The 18,387-nt window shown below is 48.6% G+C and overlaps 1 pseudogene; it reads left to right on the top strand.

Moving 5' to 3' along the window:
• Positions 1-15,867, top strand: part of LOC116360150 (tyrosine-protein phosphatase non-receptor type 9-like) — a 48,255-nt pseudogene extending 32,388 nt beyond the window's left edge.
• Positions 15,868-18,387: the final 2,520 nt, after the last annotated feature.

The following is an 18,387-nucleotide window of genomic DNA, read 5'->3' as shown; positions in this document are numbered from 1 at the left end:
TCTCTCTCTCTCCCTCCCTCTCTCTGTCTCTCTGTCTCTCTCTCTCCCTCCTCTCTCTGTCTCTCTGTCTCTCTGCTCTCTCTATCTCTCTCTATCTCATCGCTCTCTCTCTGTCTCTCTGTCTCTCTGTCTTGTCTCTCTGTCTCTCTGTCTCTGTCTCTCTGTCTCTCTCTCTTCTCTCTCTCTCTCTCTCTCTTCTCTCTTTTTAATGCCAGTTAATAGTCTAATCTCTCCCTCCTTTTCACTTCCTTCCTTCCTCTGTGTAGAAAGCTGTCCAATCAGATCAAGAACAGGTACAGTGATGTCCTCTGTCTGGACCAATCACGTGTCAGACTCTGCCAGCTCTGTGACGATGAGGACGAGGTATGTTTCAGGATAATTATCAGAAATGGTGCGTTAACTCCCTTATGGAGGAGAGTCACCCCCTCTATGCCACATTCAGAAAGTATTCAAACCTCTGGACTTTTTCCACCATTTTGTTACGTTAATTAACCTCTGTTCTAAATGGACATTTTTTTCTTCTTCACCATCATCAATCTACACACAATACCCCATAATGACATCACAACACACCCATAATGACATCACAACACACCCATAATGACATTACAACACCACCCATAATGACATCACAACACACCCATAATGACATCACAACACACCCATAATGACATCACACTACCCCATAATGACATCACACTACCCCATAATGACATCACACTACCCCATAATGACATCACACTACCCCATAATGACATCACACTACCCCATAATGACATCACACTACCCCATAACGACATCACACTACCCCATAATGACATCACACTACCCCATAATGACATCACACGACCCATAATGACATCACACGACCCATAATGACCATCACACGACCCCATAATGACATGACAACACACCCATAATGACATCACACTACCCCATACATGACATCACAATACCCCATAATGACATCACAACACACCCATAATGACATCACACTACCCCATAATGACATCACAATACCCCATAATGACATCACAATACCCCATAATGACATCACAACACACCCATAATGACATCACACGACCCCATAATGACATCACACGACCCCATAATGACAAAGCAAAAACCCCTTTTTTAAAAACATTTTGGCAAATAAAATAACGGAAATATCACATTTGGCAGAACCTAGAGGTTTTATTTTTAACCTATTTAACTAGGCAAGTCAGTTTAAGGAACAATTCTTATTTTCAATGACGGCCTAGGAACTGTGGGTTAACTGCCCTGTTCAGGGGCCAGCAGAACGACAGACTTGTACTTTGTCAGCTCGGGAATTCGATCTAGAAACCTTTCAATTACTAGTCCAACGCCTTCTAACCTGCACCCCCCCCCCCCCCCCCCCCCCCCCCCCCCCCCCCCCCCCCCCCCGTCTTCTTGACCACTAAAAGCTTTGGCACACCTGTATTTGGGGGGTTTCTCCCATTCTTCTCTGCAGATCCTCTCAAGCTCTGTCAGGTTGGATGGGGAGCGTCGCTGCACAGCTATTTTCAGGTCTCTCCAGAGATGTTGGATCGGGTTCAAGTCCGGGCTCTGGCTGGGTCACTCAAGGACATTCAGAGACTTTTCCCAAAGCCACTCCTGCATTGTCTTGGCTGTGTGCTTAGGTCTTTGTCCTGTTGGAAGGTGAATCTTCGTCCCAGTCTGAGGTCCTGAACGCTCGGAAGCAGGTTTTCATCAAGGATATCTGTACTTCGCTCCGTTCATCTTTCCCTCGATCCTGTCTAGTCTCCCAGTCCCCTGCCGCTGAGAAACATCCTCACAGCATGATGCTGCCACCACCATGCTTCACCGTAAGGATGGTGCCAGGTTTTCTCTAGACGTGACGCTTGGCATTAAGGCCAAAGAGTTCAATCTTGGTTTCATCAGACCAAAGAATCTTGTTTCTCCTGTGGTCTGAGAGTCTTTAGGTGTCTTGTCAAACTCCCAGCAGGTGGTCATGTGCCTTTTACTGAGGACTGGCTTCCGTCTGGCCACTCTACCATAAAGGCCTGATTGGTGGAGTGCTGCAGAGATGGTTGTCCTTCTGGAAGGTTCTCCCATCTCCACAGAGGAACTTGGAGCTCTGTCAGAGTGACCATCAGGTTCTTGGTCACCTCCCTGACCATGGTCCTTCTCTCCTGATTGGTCAGTTTGGCCGGGCGGCTCTATGAAGAGTCTTGGTGTGTTCTTGAGGATCTTTAATGCTGCAGAAATGTTTTGGTACCCTCTCCAGATCTGTGCCTCGGCACAATCCTGTCTCTGAGCTCTACGGACAATTCCTTCAACTTCATGGCTTGGTTTTTTGCTCTGACATGCACTGTCCAACTGTGGGACCTTATATAGACAGGTGTGTGCCTTTCCATATCGTGTCCAATCAATTGAATTTACCACAGGTGGACTCCAATCAAGTTGTAGAAAAATCTCAAGGATGATCAATGGAAACAGGATGCACCTGAGCTTTGTTTGACTTGAAAACTAATGTGTGTGTTGTGTGTGTGTGTGTGTGTGTGTGTGTGTGTGTTGTTCCAAGACGTCAGACTACATCAATGCTAGTCTTATGGACGGCTACAAGAGGAGCAACGCTTATATCGCAACTCAGGGTGAGTTGGGGAACATAGTGGATAGGTCTGGATAGTTGGATAGGTCTGGATAGTTGGGTAAGTCTGGATAGTTGGATAGGTCTGGATAGTTGGATAGGTCTGGATAGTTGGGTAGGTCTGGATAGTTGGATAGGTCTGGATAGTTGGATAGGTCTGGGTAGTTGGATAGGTCTGGATAGTTGGATAGGTCTGGATAGTTGGATAGGTCTGGATAGGTTGGAATAGGTCTGGATAGCTGGATAGGTCTGGATAGTTGGATAGGTCTGGAGAGTTGGATAGGTCTGGATAGTTGGGTAGGTCTGGATAGTTGGATAGGTCTGGATAGTTGGATAGGTCTGGATAGTTGGATAGGTCTGGATAGGTCTGGATAGTTGGATAGGTTCTGGATAGGTCTGGATAGTGGATAGGTCTGGCTAGGTCGGATAGTTGGATAGGTATGGATAGGTCTGGATAGTTGGATAGTTTGGGTAGGTCTGGATAGTTGGATAGGTCTGGGGTAGTTGGAGAGGTCTGGGTAGTTGGAGAGGTCTGGGTAGTTGGATAGGTCTGGATAGTTGGATAGGTCTGGGTAGTTGGATAGGTCTGGGTAGTTGGATAGGTCTGGGTAGTTGGATAGGTCTGGGTAGATTGGAGAGCTGGAATCAGTTTGAATAGTCTGGATAGTTGGATAGTCTGGGAATAGTTGGATAGGTCCTGGGTAGTTGGATATGTCTGGGTAGTTGGATAGGTCTGGATAGTTGGATAGGTCTGGATAGGTCTGGATAGTTTGGATAGGTATGGATAGTTGGATAGGTCCTGGATAGTTGGATAGGTCTGGATAGGTCTGGATAGTGGATAGGTCTGGATAGTTGGATAGGTCTGGATGTTGGATAGGTCTGGATAGTTGGATAGGTCTGGATAGTTGGGTAGGTCTGGATAGTTGGGTAGGTCTGGATAGTTGGGTAGGTCTGGATAGTTGGATAGGTCTGGATAGGTCTGGATAGTTGGATAGGTCCTGGATAGTTCTGGATAGTTGGATAGGTCTGGATAGTTGGATAGGTCTGGATAGTTGGATAGGTCTGGATAGTTGGATAGGTCTGGATAGTTGGGTAGGTCTGGATAGTGGATAGGTGGATAGTTGGATAGGTCTGGATAGCTGGATAGGTCTGGATAGTTGGATAGGTCTGGATAGTTGGATAGGTCTGGATAGTTGGATAGGTCTGGATAGTTGGATAGGTCTGGATAGGTCTGGATAGCTGGATAGTTGGATAGGTCTGGATAGTTGGATAGGTCTGGATAGTTGGATAGGTCTGGATAGTTGGATAGGTCTGGATAGTTGGATAGGTCTGGATAGTTGGATAGGTCTGGATAGTTGGATAGGTCTGGATAGGTCTGGATAGTTGGATAGGTCTGGATAGTTGGATAGGTCTGGATAGTTGGATAGGTCTGGATAGTTGGATAGGTCTGGATAGTTGGATAGGTCTGGATAGTTGGATAGGTCTGGATAGTTGGGTAGGTCTGGATAGTTGGATAGGGCTGGATAGTTGGATAGGTCTGGATAGTTGGATAGGTCTGGATAGGTCTGGATAGTTGGATAGGTCTGGATAGTTGGATAGGTCTGGATAGTTGGGTAGGGGGATCTGGATAGTGGGTAGGTCTGGATAGTTGGTAGGGCTGGATAGTTGGATAGGTCTGGATAGTTGGATAGGGCTGGATAGTTGGGTAGGTCTGGATAGTTGGATAGGTCTGGATAGGTCTGGATAGTTGGATAGGTCTGGATAGTTGGGTAGGGCTGGAATAGTTGGATAGGTCTGGATAGTTGGATAGTCTGGATAGTTGGGTAGGGCTGGATAGTTGGATAGTCTGGATAGTTGGATAGGTCTGGATAGTTGGGTAGGTCTGGATAGTTGGATAGGTCTGGATAGTTGGGTAGGGCTGGATAGTTGGGTAGGTCTGGATAGGTCTGGATAGTTGGGTAGGTCTGGATAGTTGGATAGGTCTGGATAGTTGGGTAGGGCTGGATAGTTGGGTAGGGCTGGATAGTTGGATAGTGTCTGGATAGTTGGATAGGTCTGGATAGTTGGGTAGGGCTGGATAGTGGATAGGTCTGGATAGTTGGATAGGTCTGGATAGGTCTGGATAGTTGGATAGTTGGATAGGTCTGGATAGGTCTGGATAGTTGGATAGGTATGGATAGGTCTGGATAGTTGGATAGTTGGGTAGGTCTGGATAGTTGGATAGGTCTGGGTAGTTGGAGAGGTCTGGGTAGTTGGAGAGGTCTGGGTAGTTGGATATGGTCTGGATAGTTGGATAGGTCTGGGTAGTTGGATAGGTCTGGGTAGTTGGATAGGTCCGGGTAGTTGGAGAGGTCTGGGTAGTTGGATGGTCCTGGATAGTTGGATAGGTCTGGGTAGTTGGATAGGTCTGGGTAGTTGGATAGGTCTGGGTAGTTGGATAGGTCTGGATAGTTGGATAGGTCTGGATAGGTCTGGATAGTTGGATAGTTGGATGGTCTGGATAGTTGGATAGGTCTGGATAGGTCCTGGATAGTTGGATAGGTCTGGATAGTTGGATAGGTCTGGATAGTTGGATAGGTCTGGATAGTTGGATAGGTCTGGATAGTTGGGTAGGTCTGGATAGTTGGGTAGGTCTGGATAGTGGATGGTCTGGGATAGTTGGGATAGGTCTGGATAGTTGGTAGGTCTGGATAGTTATGGGTAGGGTCTGGATAGTTGGGTAGGTCTGGATAGTTGGATAGGTCTGGACTAGGTCTGGATAGTTGGATAGGTCTGGATAGTTCTGGATAGTTGGATAGGTCTGGATAGTTGGATAGGTCTGGATAGTTTCTGGATAGTTGGATAGGTCTGGATAGTTGGATAGGTCTGGATAGTTGGATAGGTCTGGATAGTTGGATACGGTCTGGATAGTCTGGATAGGTCTGGATAGTGGATAGGTCTGGATAGTTGGATAGGTTCTGATAGCTGGATAGGTCTGGATAGTGGATGGTCTGGATAGTTGGATAGTCTGGATAGTCTGGATAGTCTGGATAGTTGGATAGGTCTGATAGTTGGATAGGTCTGGATAGTTGGATAGGTCTGGATAGTTGGATAGGTCTGGATAGTTGGATAGGTCTGGATAGTTGGATAGGTCTGGATAGTTGGATAGTCTGGATAGTCTGGATAGTTGGATAGGTCTGGAATAGTTGGATAGGTCTGGATAGTTGGATAGGTCTGGATAGTTGGGTAGGTCTGGATAGTTGGATAGGTCTGGATAGTTGGGTAGGTCTGGATAGTTGGATAGGGCTGGATAGTTGGATAGGGCTGGATAGTTGGGTAGGTCTGGATAGGTCTGGATAGTTGGATAGGTCTGGATAGTTGGATAGGTCTGGATAGTTGGGTAGGGCTGGATAGTTGGATAGGTCTGGATAGTTTGGTAGGGCTGGATAGTTGGATAGGTCTGGATAGTTGGGTAGGGCTGGATAGTTGGGTAGGTCTGGATAGTTGGATAGGTCTGGATAGGTCTGGATAGTTGGATAGGTCTGGATAGTTGGGTAGGGCTGGATAGTTGGATAGGTCTGGATAGTTGGATAGGTCTGGATAGTTGGGTAGGGCTGGATAGTTGGATAGGTCTGGATAGTTGGATAGGTCTGGATAGTTGGGTAGGTCTGGATAGTTGGATAGGTCTGGATAGTTGGGTAGGGCTGGATAGTTGGGTAGGTCTGGATAGGTCTGGATAGTTGGGTAGGTCTGGATAGTTGGATAGGTCTGGATAGTTGGGTAGGGCTGTGATAGTTTGGGTAGGGCTGGATAGTTGGATAGGTCTGGATAGTTGGATAGGTCTGATAGTGGGTAGGGCTGGATAGTTGGATAGGTCGGATAGTTGGATAGGTCTGGATAGGTCTGGATAGTTTGATAGGTCTGGATAGTTGGATAGGTCTGGATAGTTGGATAGGTACTAGATAGGTCTGGATAAGTTGGATAGGTCTGGATAGGGCTGGATAGTTGGATAGGTCTGGATAGTTGGATAGGTCTGGATAGGGCTGGATATTGATAGGTCTGGATAGGTCTGGATATTGGATAGGTCTGGATAGGTCTGGATAGTTGGATAGGTACTGGATAGTTGGATAGGTCTGGATAGTTGGATAGGTCCTGGATAGGTCTGGATAGGTCTGGATAGTTTGGATAGGTCTGGATAGTTGGATAGGTCTGGCAGAGTTGGATAGGTCTGGATAGGTCTGGATAGTTGGATAGGTCTGGATAGTTGGATAGGTCTGGATAGTTGGATAGGTCTGGATAGTTGGGTAGGGCTGGATAGTTGGATAGGTCTGGATAGTTGGGTAGGGTTGGATAGGTCTGGATAGTTGGGTAGGGCTGGATAGTTGGGTAGGGCTGGATAGTTGGATAGGTCTGGATAGGTCTGGATAGTTGGATAGTTGGATAGGGCTGGATAGTTGGATAGGGCTGGATAGTTGGGTAGGGCTGGATAGTTGGATAGGTCTGGATAGTTGGATAGGTCTGGATAGTTGGGTAGGTCTGGATAGTTGGGTAGGGCTGGATATTGGATAGGGTCTGGATAGTTGGAATAGGTCTTGGAAGTTGGGTAGGTCTGGATAGTTGGATAGGTCTGGATAGTTGGGTAGGGCTGGATAGTTGGGTAGGTCTGGATAGGTCTGGAGAGTTGGATAGTTGGGTAGGGCTGGATAGTTGGGTAGGGCTGGATAGTTGGATAGGTCTGGATAGTTGGATAGGTCTGGATAGTTGGATAGGTCTGGATAGTTGGATAGGTCTGGATAGGTCTGGATAGTTGGATAGGTCTGGATAGTTGGATAGGTCTGGATAGTTGGATAGGTCTGGATAGTTGGATAGGTCTGGATAGTTGGATAGGTCTGGATAGTTGGATAGGTCTGGATAGGTCTGGATAGTTGGATAGTTGGATAGGTCTGGATAGTTGGAAAGGTCTGGATAGGGCTGGATAGTTGGATAGGTCTGGATAGTTGGATAGGTCTGGATAGGGCTGGATAGTTGGATAGGTCTGGATAGTTGGATAGGTCTGGATAGGTCTGGATAGGTCTGGATAGGTCTGGATAGGTCTGGATAGGTCTGGATAGTTGGATAGGTCTGGATAGTTGGATAGGTCTGGATAGTTGGATAGGTCTGGATAGTTGGATAGGTCTGGATAGGTCTGGATAGGTCTGGATAGTTGGATAGGTCTGGATAGGTCTGGATAGTTGGATAGGTCTGGATAGTTGGATAGGTCTGGATAGGTCTGGATAGGTCTGGATAGTTGGATAGTTAATAGTTGGATAGGTCTGGATAGTTGGATAGGGTCTGGATAGTTGGGTAGGTCTGGATAGTTGGATAGTTGGGTAGGTCTGGATAGTTGGGTAGGTCTGGATAGTTGGGTAGGTCTGGATAGTTGGGTAGGTCTGGATAGTTGGGTAGGTCTGGATAGTTGGGTAGGTCTGGATAGTTGGGTAGGTCTGGATAGTTGGATAGGTCTGGATAGTTGGGTAGGGCTGGATAGTTGGATAGGTCTGGATAGTTGGATAGGTCTGGATAGGGCTGGAAAGTTGTGGTTTGACTTATGGTTGCGTTATAGTTTGACTGTTGTGGTTGTGTTGTGATTGAGTTGGGGTTTGACTGCTTTGGTTGAGTTGTGGTCGTTTTGTGGTTGTGTTGTGGTTGATTTATGGTTGTGTTGTGGTTGATTTATGGTTGTGTTGTCGTTGACAGGTCCTCTGCCGAAGACGTTTGGTGATTTCTGGCGCATGGTGTGGGAGCAGATGGTGCTGATAGTTGTCATGACTACCAGGTAACCCTTGAGTTCCAATGCACACTAACACCCGGCACTGACTGACTGGGTTCAACCTCACCAACACTGACTGACTGGGTTCAACCTCACCAACACTGACTGACTGGGTTCAACCTCACCAACACTGACTGACTGGGTTCAACCTCACCAACACTGACTGACTGGTTCAACCTCACCAACACTGACTGACTGGGTTCAACCTCACCAACACTGACTGACTGGGTTCAACCTCACCAACACTGACTGACTGGGTTCACCTCACCAACACTGACTGACTGGGTTCAACCTCACCAACACTGACTGACTGGGTTCAACCTCACCAACACTGACTGGCTGGGTTCAACCTCACCAACACTGACTGGCTGGGTTCAACCTCACCAACACTGACTGACTGGGTTCAACCTCACCAACACTGACTGACTGGGTTCAACCTCACCAACACGGACTGACTGGGTTCACCTCACACCTGACCTGGGTTCACCTCACCACACTGAACTGACTGGGTTCAACCTCACCAACACTGACTGACTGGGTTCAACCTCACCAACACTGACTGACTGGTTCAACCTCACCAAACACTGACTGGCTGGGTTCAACCTCACCAACACTGACTGGCTGGGTTCAACCTCACCAACACTGACTGGCTGGGTTCAACCTCACCAACACTGACTGACTGGGTTCAACCTCACCAACACTGACTGACTGGGTTCAACCTCACCAACACTGACTGACTGGGTTTCAACCTCACCAACACTGACTGACTGGGTTCAACCCTCACCAACACTGACTGACTGGGTTCAACCTCACCAACACTGACTGACTGGGTTCAACCTCACCAACACTGACTGACTGGTTCAACCTCACCAACACTGACTGACTGGGTTCAACTCACCAACACTGACTGACTGGGTTCAACCTCACCAACACTGACCTGACTGACTGGGTTCAACCTCACCAACACTGACTGACTGACTGGGTTCAACCTCACCAACACTGACTGACTGACTGGGTTCAACCTCACCAACACTGACTGACTGACTGGGTTCAACCTCACCAACACTGACTGACTGACTGGGTTCAACCTCACCAACACTGACTGACTGACTGGGTTCAACCTCACCACACTGACTGACTGACTGGGTTCAACCTCACCAACACTGACTGACTGACTGGGTTCAACCTCACCAACACTGACTGACTGACTGGGTTCAACCTCACCAACACTGACTGACTGACTGGGTTCAACCTCACCAACACTGACTGACTGACTGGGTTCAACCTCACCAACACTGACTGACTGACTGGGTTCAACCTCACCAACACTGACTGACTGACTGGGTTCAACCTCACCAACACTGACTGACTGACTGGGTTCAACCTCACCAACACTGACTGACTGACTGGGTTCAACCTCACCAACACACGACTGACTGACTGGGTCACCCAACACTGACTGACTGACTGGGTTCAACCTCACCAACACTGACTGACTGACTGGGTTCAACTTCACCAACACTGACTGACTGACTGGGTTCAACCTCACCAACACTGACTGACTGACTGACTGGGTTCAACCTCACCAACACTGACTGACTGACTGGGTTCAACCTCACCAACACTGACTGACTGACTGACTGGGTTCAACCTCACCAACACTGACTGACTGACTGACTGGGTTCAACCTCACCAACACTGACTGACTGACTGACTGGGTTCAACCTCACCAACACTGACTGACTGACTGACTGGGTTCAACCTCACCAACACTGACTGACTGACTGACTGGGTTCAACCTCACCAACACTGACTGACTGACTGACTGGGTTCAACCTCACCAACACTGACTGACTGACTGACTGGGTTCAACCTCACCAACACTGACTGACTGACTGACTGGGTTCAACCTCACCAACACTGACTGACTGACTGACTGGGTTCAACCTCACCAACACTGACTGACTGACTGACTGGGTTCAACCTCACCAACACTGACTGACTGACTGACTGGGTTCAACCTCACCAACACTGACTGACTGACTGACTGGGTTCAACCTCACCAACACTGACTGACTGACTGACTGGGTTCAACCTCACCAACACTGACTGACTGACTGACTGGGTTCAACCTCACCAACACTGACTGACTGACTGACTGGGTTCAACCTCACCAACACTGACTGACTGACTGACTGGGTTCAACCTCACCAACACTGACTGACTGACTGACTGGGTTCAACCTCACCAACACTGACTGACTGACTGACTGGGTTCAACCTCACCAACACTGACTGACTGACTGACTGGGTTCAACCTCACCAACACTGACTGACTGACTGACTGGGTTCAACCTCACCAACACTGACTGACTGACTGACTGGGTTCAACCTCACCAACACTGACTGACTGACTGACTGGGTTCAACCTCACCAACACTGACTGACTGACTGACTGGGTTCAACCTCACCAACACTGACTGACTGACTGACTGGGTTCAACCTCACCAACACTGACTGACTGACTGACTGGGTTCAACCTCACCAACACTGACTGACTGACTGACTGGGTTCAACCTCACCAACACTGACTGACTGACTGGGTTCAACCTCACCAACACTGACTGACTGACTGGGTTCAACCTCACCAACACTGACTGACTGACTGGTTCAACCTCACCAACACTGACTGACTGACTGGGTTCAACCTCACCAACACTGACTGACTGACTGGGTTCAACCTCACCAACACTGACAGACTGACTGGGTTCAACCTCACCAACACTGACAGACTGACTGGGTTCAACCTCACCAACACTGACAGACTGGGTTCAACCTAACTGTGTGTGTGTGTATATGACTGGGTTCAACCTGTGTGTGTTTCAGGGTGGTAGAGCGTGGGAGAGTAAAGTGTGGTCAGTACTGGCCGAAAGAGGAGGGGACAACGGAGCAGCATGGCCACTTCCTGGTTAGGAACACATCCATCCAGCTGTATCAGGACTTCAGACTGTCTCACCTGGAACTATACAACAGCCAGGTACACACACACACACACACACACACACACACACACACACATCTCTGTCTCTCTCTGTCTCTCGCTCTCTCTCTCTCTCTGTCTCTCGCTCTCTCTCTCTCTCTCTCTCTCATCCCTTCATGTCTCCAGACAGGTGAGAGGAGGGAGGTCTCCCACTACCTGTATGTCAGCTGGCCAGACTTCGGTGTGCCCAAGTGTGCGTTGGCCATGTTGGATTTCCGTGAGCACGTGCAGCAGCGGCAGGAGGCGGCGCTGAGGAGTCTGGGAGCTGAATGGGTGGGGCCCCCAGGTGGGCCACCGCTGGTCGTACACTGCAGCGCAGGCATCGGACGCACAGGTGGGTCGTTGATACTGATGGATGTATTCTCTCTGTCTCTCTCTTCTCCTCCTCTCTTCTCCTTCTCTCTTCTCCTCCTCTCTTCTCCTCCTCTTTTCCTTCTCCTCCTCTCTCTCTCTCTCTCTCTGTCTCTCTCTCATTTCTCTCCTCTCTCCCTCCACTAACCCATCTCTCTCTCTCTCTCTCTCTCTCTCTCTCATTTCTCTCCTCTCTCCCTCCACTAACCCCGGTCTCTCTCTCTCCTTTCCCTCCTCAGGTACGTTCTGTACCCTGGACATCTGTCTGTCCAGGCTGGAGGACATTGGGACGGTGGATGTGTGTGAGACAGTGAGGAGGATGAGGACCCAGAGAGCCTTCAGTATACAGACCTGGGATCAGTATTACTTCTGCTACACGGCCGTCATCGAGTACGCACAGCGACGCGGCAAACTGACCCCGGTACAGTGGTCCGATTCAGACCTGGAGACAGACAGCGAGTGACGGGATGGGATGGGTGGAGGATGGAATGAACGTAGGGAGAGGGAGGGAAACAGGATGTGTTCCAGGAAGAGGAAGAGGGTGGGATGAATGCAGGCTGATGGAGGGAGGGAAACAGGATGTGTCCCAGGAAGAGGAAGAGGGTGGAGGATGGAATGAATGCAGGCTGATGGAGGGAGGGAAACAGGATGTGTCCCAGGAAGAGGAAGAGGGTGGAGGATGGAATGAACGCAGGCTGATGGAGGGAGGGAAACAGGATGTGTCCCAGGAAGAGGAAGAGGAAGAGGGTGGAGGATGGAATGAATGCAGGCTGATGGAGGGAGGGAAACAGGATGTGTCCAAGGAAGAGGAAGAGGGTGGAGGATGGAATGAACGCAGGCTGAGGGAGAGGGAGGGACAGGGAGATGGAGGAGGGATGGAAACAGGATGTGTCCCAGGAAGAGGAAGAGCGTGTGAAAGCTAAACGACTCTTGAGTTACTCCCCCAATCAAGAGGAGGAGATGAGATGTATCAACAATTGATTGATTGATAGATAGAGCAGAGTCCTGCCATTTAGTTTGTAGTGGGGCGGCTCTGAGCTAAGAGGAGCTGGGCCTGGCCTGGCCTGTTTCTCCCATAGAGCTAAGAGGAGCTGGCCTCTCCTGGCCTGGCCTGGCCTGTTTCTCCCATAGAGCTAAGAGGAGCTGGCCCTATCCTGTCCTGGCCTGTTTCTCCCATAGAGCTAAGAGGAGCTGGCCCTATCCTGTCCTGTCCTGATCTGTTTCTCCCATAGAGCTAAGAGGAGCTGGCCCTATCCTGTCCTGTCCTGATCCGTTTCTCCCATAGAGCTAAGATGAGCTGGCCTATTTCTCCCATAGAGCTATGAGGAGCTGGCCCTATCCTGTCCTGGCCTGGCCTGTTTCTCCCATAGAGCTAAGAGGAGCTGGCCCTATCCTGTCCTGGCCTGGCCTGTTTCTCCCATAGAGCTAAGAGGAGCTGGCCCTATCCTGTCCTGGCCTGGCCTGTTTCTCCCATAGAGCTAAGAGGAGCTGGCCTGTCCTGGCCTGGCCTGGCCTGTTTCTCCCATAGAGCTAGCTAGAGGGCTCTGCTTTGCACCTGTGCGACAATGTCTTGTGTGACAGCATGTGCTGCACCATAGAGGTCTGTCTAAGTCTATGGTCGCTCTCCCTAATGACACACGACGATGAATGACCCACTGGACTGTCAACCTTCTTTTTGACCTCTTCTTCTTCTGTCTTTTATCGGCCTTTAGTTCTATGGTGATGTATTTCCTGTTTAGGTAATGAAACCCCTCCGCAAGCCAAAGCCGCCGACTCCCTGAGTGCTTGAACATACTGATTTATACTGAGACATGAGGAGCATTAACACCCTGTATATTCCTATATATTATATATATATATATATTCCTGTAACATACGTGTATATATTGTGTTTATAATAGTAATAATAATAACTACAATGTCTAATGGAGGAAGATGAAGGACGACAACAAGCCTTGGGGTCAATAACAAGCCTTGTTTTAATGTAATTCTCTCTAACCTTGGGGTCAATAACAAGCCTTGTTTTAATATAATTTTCTCTAACCTTGGGGTCAATAACAAGCCTTGTTTTAATATAATTCTCTCTAACCTTGGGGTCAATAACAAGCCTTGTTTTACTGTCATTCTCTCTAACCTTGGGGTCAATAACAAGCCTTGTTTTAATATAATTCTCTCTATCCTTGGTGACAGATATCTATATTAGTGGGCTGGAATATGACAACAGAAGATTACCGATTGGTCATGTTGATATTGAATACTCTGTTTTTATTGGTCAGGTTGTATGTCTTATAACAGTTTGGGCATCCTGGTTTTAGATGATCAGTTGGCCTTAACACTTCCTGTTTCACTGCCTCGGGACCCTCCCTCTACTCTCTCTTCTTCCTGTTTCACTGCCTCGGGACCCTCCCTCTACGGTCTCTCTCCTTCTTCCTGTTTCACTGCCTCGCACCCTACCTCTACGGTCTCTCTCCTTCTTCCTGTTTCACTGCCTCAGACCCTCCCTCTACTGTCTCTCTCTCTCTTCTTCCTGTTTCACTGCCTTACCCTCCCTCTACTGTCTCTCTCTTCTTCCTGTTTCACTGCCTTACCCTCCCTCTACTGTATCTCTCTTCTTCCTGTTTCACTGCCTCGAACCCTCCCTCTACTGTCTCTCTCTTCTTCCTGTTTCACTGCCTTACCCTCCCTCTACTGTCTCTCTCTTCTTCCTGTTTCACTGCCTCGGTACCTCCCTCTACTATCTCTCTTCTTCCTGTTTCACTGCCTCGAACCCTCCCTCTACTGTCTCTCTCTTCATCCTGTTTCACTGCCTCGAACCCTCCCTCTACTGTCTCTCTTCATCCTGTTTCACTGCCTCGGACCCTCCCTCTACTGTCTCTCTTCTTCCTGTTTCACTGCCTCGAACCCTCCCTCTACTGTCTCTCTCTTCATCCTGTTTCACTGCCTCGGACCCTCCCTCTACTGTCTCTCTTCTTCCTGTTTCACTGCCTTACCCTCCCTCTACTGTCTCTCTTCTTCCTGTTCCCCGGGTTACGTTCCAAAATGGCACCTTATTCCCTATTTGGTGTTGGAAAAGGTCACTCGTGCGCTAGTGCACTAAATATTTAGTGGTCAAAAGGGCTCTGGTCAAACGGTAGTGCACCGTAAGGGAATTAGGATGCTGTTGAGGACACTTCCCTTCATCTGAAGGTCTCATGCTTCCTCAGATATGTGCCTTCCAGCTTTCCGTAGTTTTGTTGTTTTGTTGTTCCGGCCTCCCAAAAAACCAACAAAATTTGGACCCAAAAGCAACCTGCGTACGTACTTACCTAATATACATAATGTCTACGTTCAAAATGCCATCCTATTCCCTATGAAGGGCCCTGGTCAAAAGTAGTTCACTATATAGGGAATAGGGTGCAGTTTCTGACGCAGCCATTGGCTGAATCTCTGGTGATGTAGTTTCTGACGTAGCCATTGGCTGAGTCTCCGGTGATGTAGTTTCTGACGTAGCCATTGGCTGCATCTCCGGCGACGCCCATTTCTGACATAGCCATTGGCGACGCCCATTTCTGACATAGCCATTGGCTGAGTCTCCGGTGATGTAGTTTTTTTCCCCCTTGTAGTGCACTATAAACTAGTGTACTGTAAACTAGTGTACTGTAAACTAGTGTACTGTAAACTAGTGTACGACAGAGGGGGAGCGAGACGGACAACAGTAATATCATTGGTGTTCAGTTGTTTTATGTTCATGCTGGTGTTTTTTGCCTCGTTGTCAAAAGATCCCATTTTTCTGGTTTCGCCTCTTTTGTGATTATCATTTTAAATAAGTATATCCATTTTATTTAGTATTTTATATAGTTTATACTGTATTGTATTCTATCGTATATTTATGTCTTTGTAAAAAAAAAAATTTGGGGAAAAAAAACGGACAAACTTAAGTATTGAAAATCGATGAATGTTGGTACGAATGATGCTTGTAAACAGAATAAATACATAACAATCTGATCTCTGTGTTCATCTGGTAAACTAGACGAAGAAGACGAAGGAAGCTGGTTAAATAAAGGTGAAATAAAAACTATTTCTTCACCCCTTTTTTTCCTAATTGGTAGTTAGTCTTGTCTCATCGCTGCAACTCCCGTACGGACTCGGGAGAGGCGAAGGTCGAGAGCCGTGTGTCCTCCGAAACACGACCCCAACCAAGCCGCACTGCTTCTTTGACACAACGCACATCCAACCCGGAAGCCAAACGCACCAATGTATCGGAGGAAACACCGTTATACCTGGTGACCTGTGCACTGCGCCCGGGCCCGTCACAGGAGCGCGTTGGGACAAGAACATCCCAGCCGGTCAAAACCCTCCCGTAACCCGGACGACGCTGGGCCAATTGTGCGCCGCCCCCATTAGGTCTCCCGGTCGCGGCTGGCTGCGACAGAACCTGGACTCGAACCCAGAATCTCTAGTGGCACTGCCTTAGACCACTGAATCACAGCCTTAGACCACTGAATCACTGCCTTAAACCACTGAATCATTTTCGACCACTGAATCACTGCCTTAGACCACTGAATCATTTTAGACCACTGAATCACTGCCTTAGACCACTGCATCTCTAGTGGCACTGCCTTAGACCACTGAATCACTGCCTTAGACCACTGAATCACTGCCTTAGACCACTGAATCACTGCCTTAGACCACTGAATCACAGCCTTAGACTACTGAATCACTGCCTTAGACCACTGAATCACTGCCTTAGACCACTGAATCACTGCCTTAGACCACTGAATCACTGCCTTAGACCACTGAATCACAGCCTTAGACCACTGAATCACAGCATTAGACCACTGAATCTCTAGTGACACAGCTAGCACTGCCCTAGACCACTGAATCACTGCCTTAGACCACTGAATCACAGACTTAGACCACTGAATCACAGCCTTAGACCATTGAATCACTGCCTTAGACCACTGAATCACAGCCTTAGACCACTGAATCACAGCCTTAGACCACTGAATCATTACCTTAGACCACTGAATCACAGCCTTACCACTGAATCACAGCCTTAGACCACTGAATCACAGCCTTAGACCACTGAATCACAGCCTTAGACCACTGAATCACAGCCTTAGACCACTGAATCACAGCCTTAGACCACTGAATCATTACCTTAGACCACTGATCATTGCCTTAGACCACTGAATCACAGCCTTAGACCACTGAATCACAGCCTTAGACCACTGAATCACAGCCTTCGACCACTGAATCACAGCCTTCGACCACTGAATCACAACCTTAGACCACTGAATCACAGCCTTAGACCACTGAATTCCCAGGTTTTCCCAGAAGTCCCAGTCGGATGCTCTGTAAGGAATAAGTAGGAAATCTGCGAATCGTTCAACCAGGATTTCTGAATAACCTGGGACTTTTGTAACTATGATAAAGACATGAATATGTTGTTTAGCAACAAGCCTATTTGCTGAAACATGCCGGCGGTCTCTCTCTGCTCTCTACACCCAGGAGGAAGACGGTCTCTCTCTGCTCTCTCTACACCCAGGAGGAAGACGCTCTCTCTCTGCTCTCTCTACACCCAGGAGGAAGACGGTCTCTCTGCTCTCTCTACACCCAGGAGGAAGACGGTCTCTCTCTGCTCTCTCTACACCCAGGAGGAAGACGGTCTCTCTCTGCTCTCTCTACACCCAGGAGGAAGACGGTCTCTCTCTGCTCTCTCTACACCCAGGAGGAAGACGGTCTCTCTACACCCAGGAGGAAGACGCTCTCTCTCTGCTCTCTCTACACCCAGGAGGAAGACGGTCTCTCTCTGCTCTCTCTACACCCAGGAGGAAGACGCTCTCTCTCTGCTCTCTCTACACCCAGGAGGAAGACGCTCTCTCTCTGCTCTCTCTACACCCAGGAGGAAGACGCTCTCTCTCTGCTCTCTCTACACCCAGGAGGAAGACACTCTCTCTCTGCTCTCTCTACACCCAGGAGGAAGACGCTCTCTCTCTACACCCAGGAGGAAGACGCTCTCTCTCTGCTCTCTCTACACCCAGGAGGAAGACGGTCTCTCTGAACCCAGGAGGAAGAGACACCGCCATTTCTGTGAAGTCATTATAAAACTTGCTGTCTTGAAGGAGAAAAGATGAGGATGGGGGAGAGGTGAGGACTAGAGGAGAGAGATGGGGACTAGAGGAGAGAGATGAGGACTGGAGGAGAATGGAGAGAGATGAGGACTAGAGGAGAGAGATGAGGAGTAGAGGAGAGAGATGAGGAGTAGAGGAGAGGGATGAGGACTAGAGGAGAGAGATGAGGACTAGAGGAGAGAGATGAGGACTAGAGAATGGAGAGAGATGAGGACTAGAGAATGGAGAGAGATGAGGACTAGAGAATGGAGAGAGATGAGGACTAGAGAATGGAGAGAGATGAGGACTAGAGAATGGAGAGAGATGAGGACTAGAGAATGGAGAGAGATGAGGACTAGAGAATGGAGAGAGATGAGGACTAGAGAATGGAGAGAGATGAGGACTGGAAGAGAATGGAGAGAGATGAGGACTGGAAGAGAATGGAGAGAGATGAGGACTGGAAGAGAATGGAGAGAGATGAGGAC

This window comes from Oncorhynchus kisutch, unplaced genomic scaffold, assembly GCF_002021735.2.
Source record: "Oncorhynchus kisutch isolate 150728-3 unplaced genomic scaffold, Okis_V2 Okis07a-Okis12b_hom, whole genome shotgun sequence".
In the NCBI taxonomy this organism is placed as follows: domain Eukaryota; kingdom Metazoa; phylum Chordata; class Actinopteri; order Salmoniformes; family Salmonidae; genus Oncorhynchus; species Oncorhynchus kisutch.
Note: the sequence above shows the minus strand (reverse complement) of the source record. Positions and strands in the feature narration are given on the sequence as shown.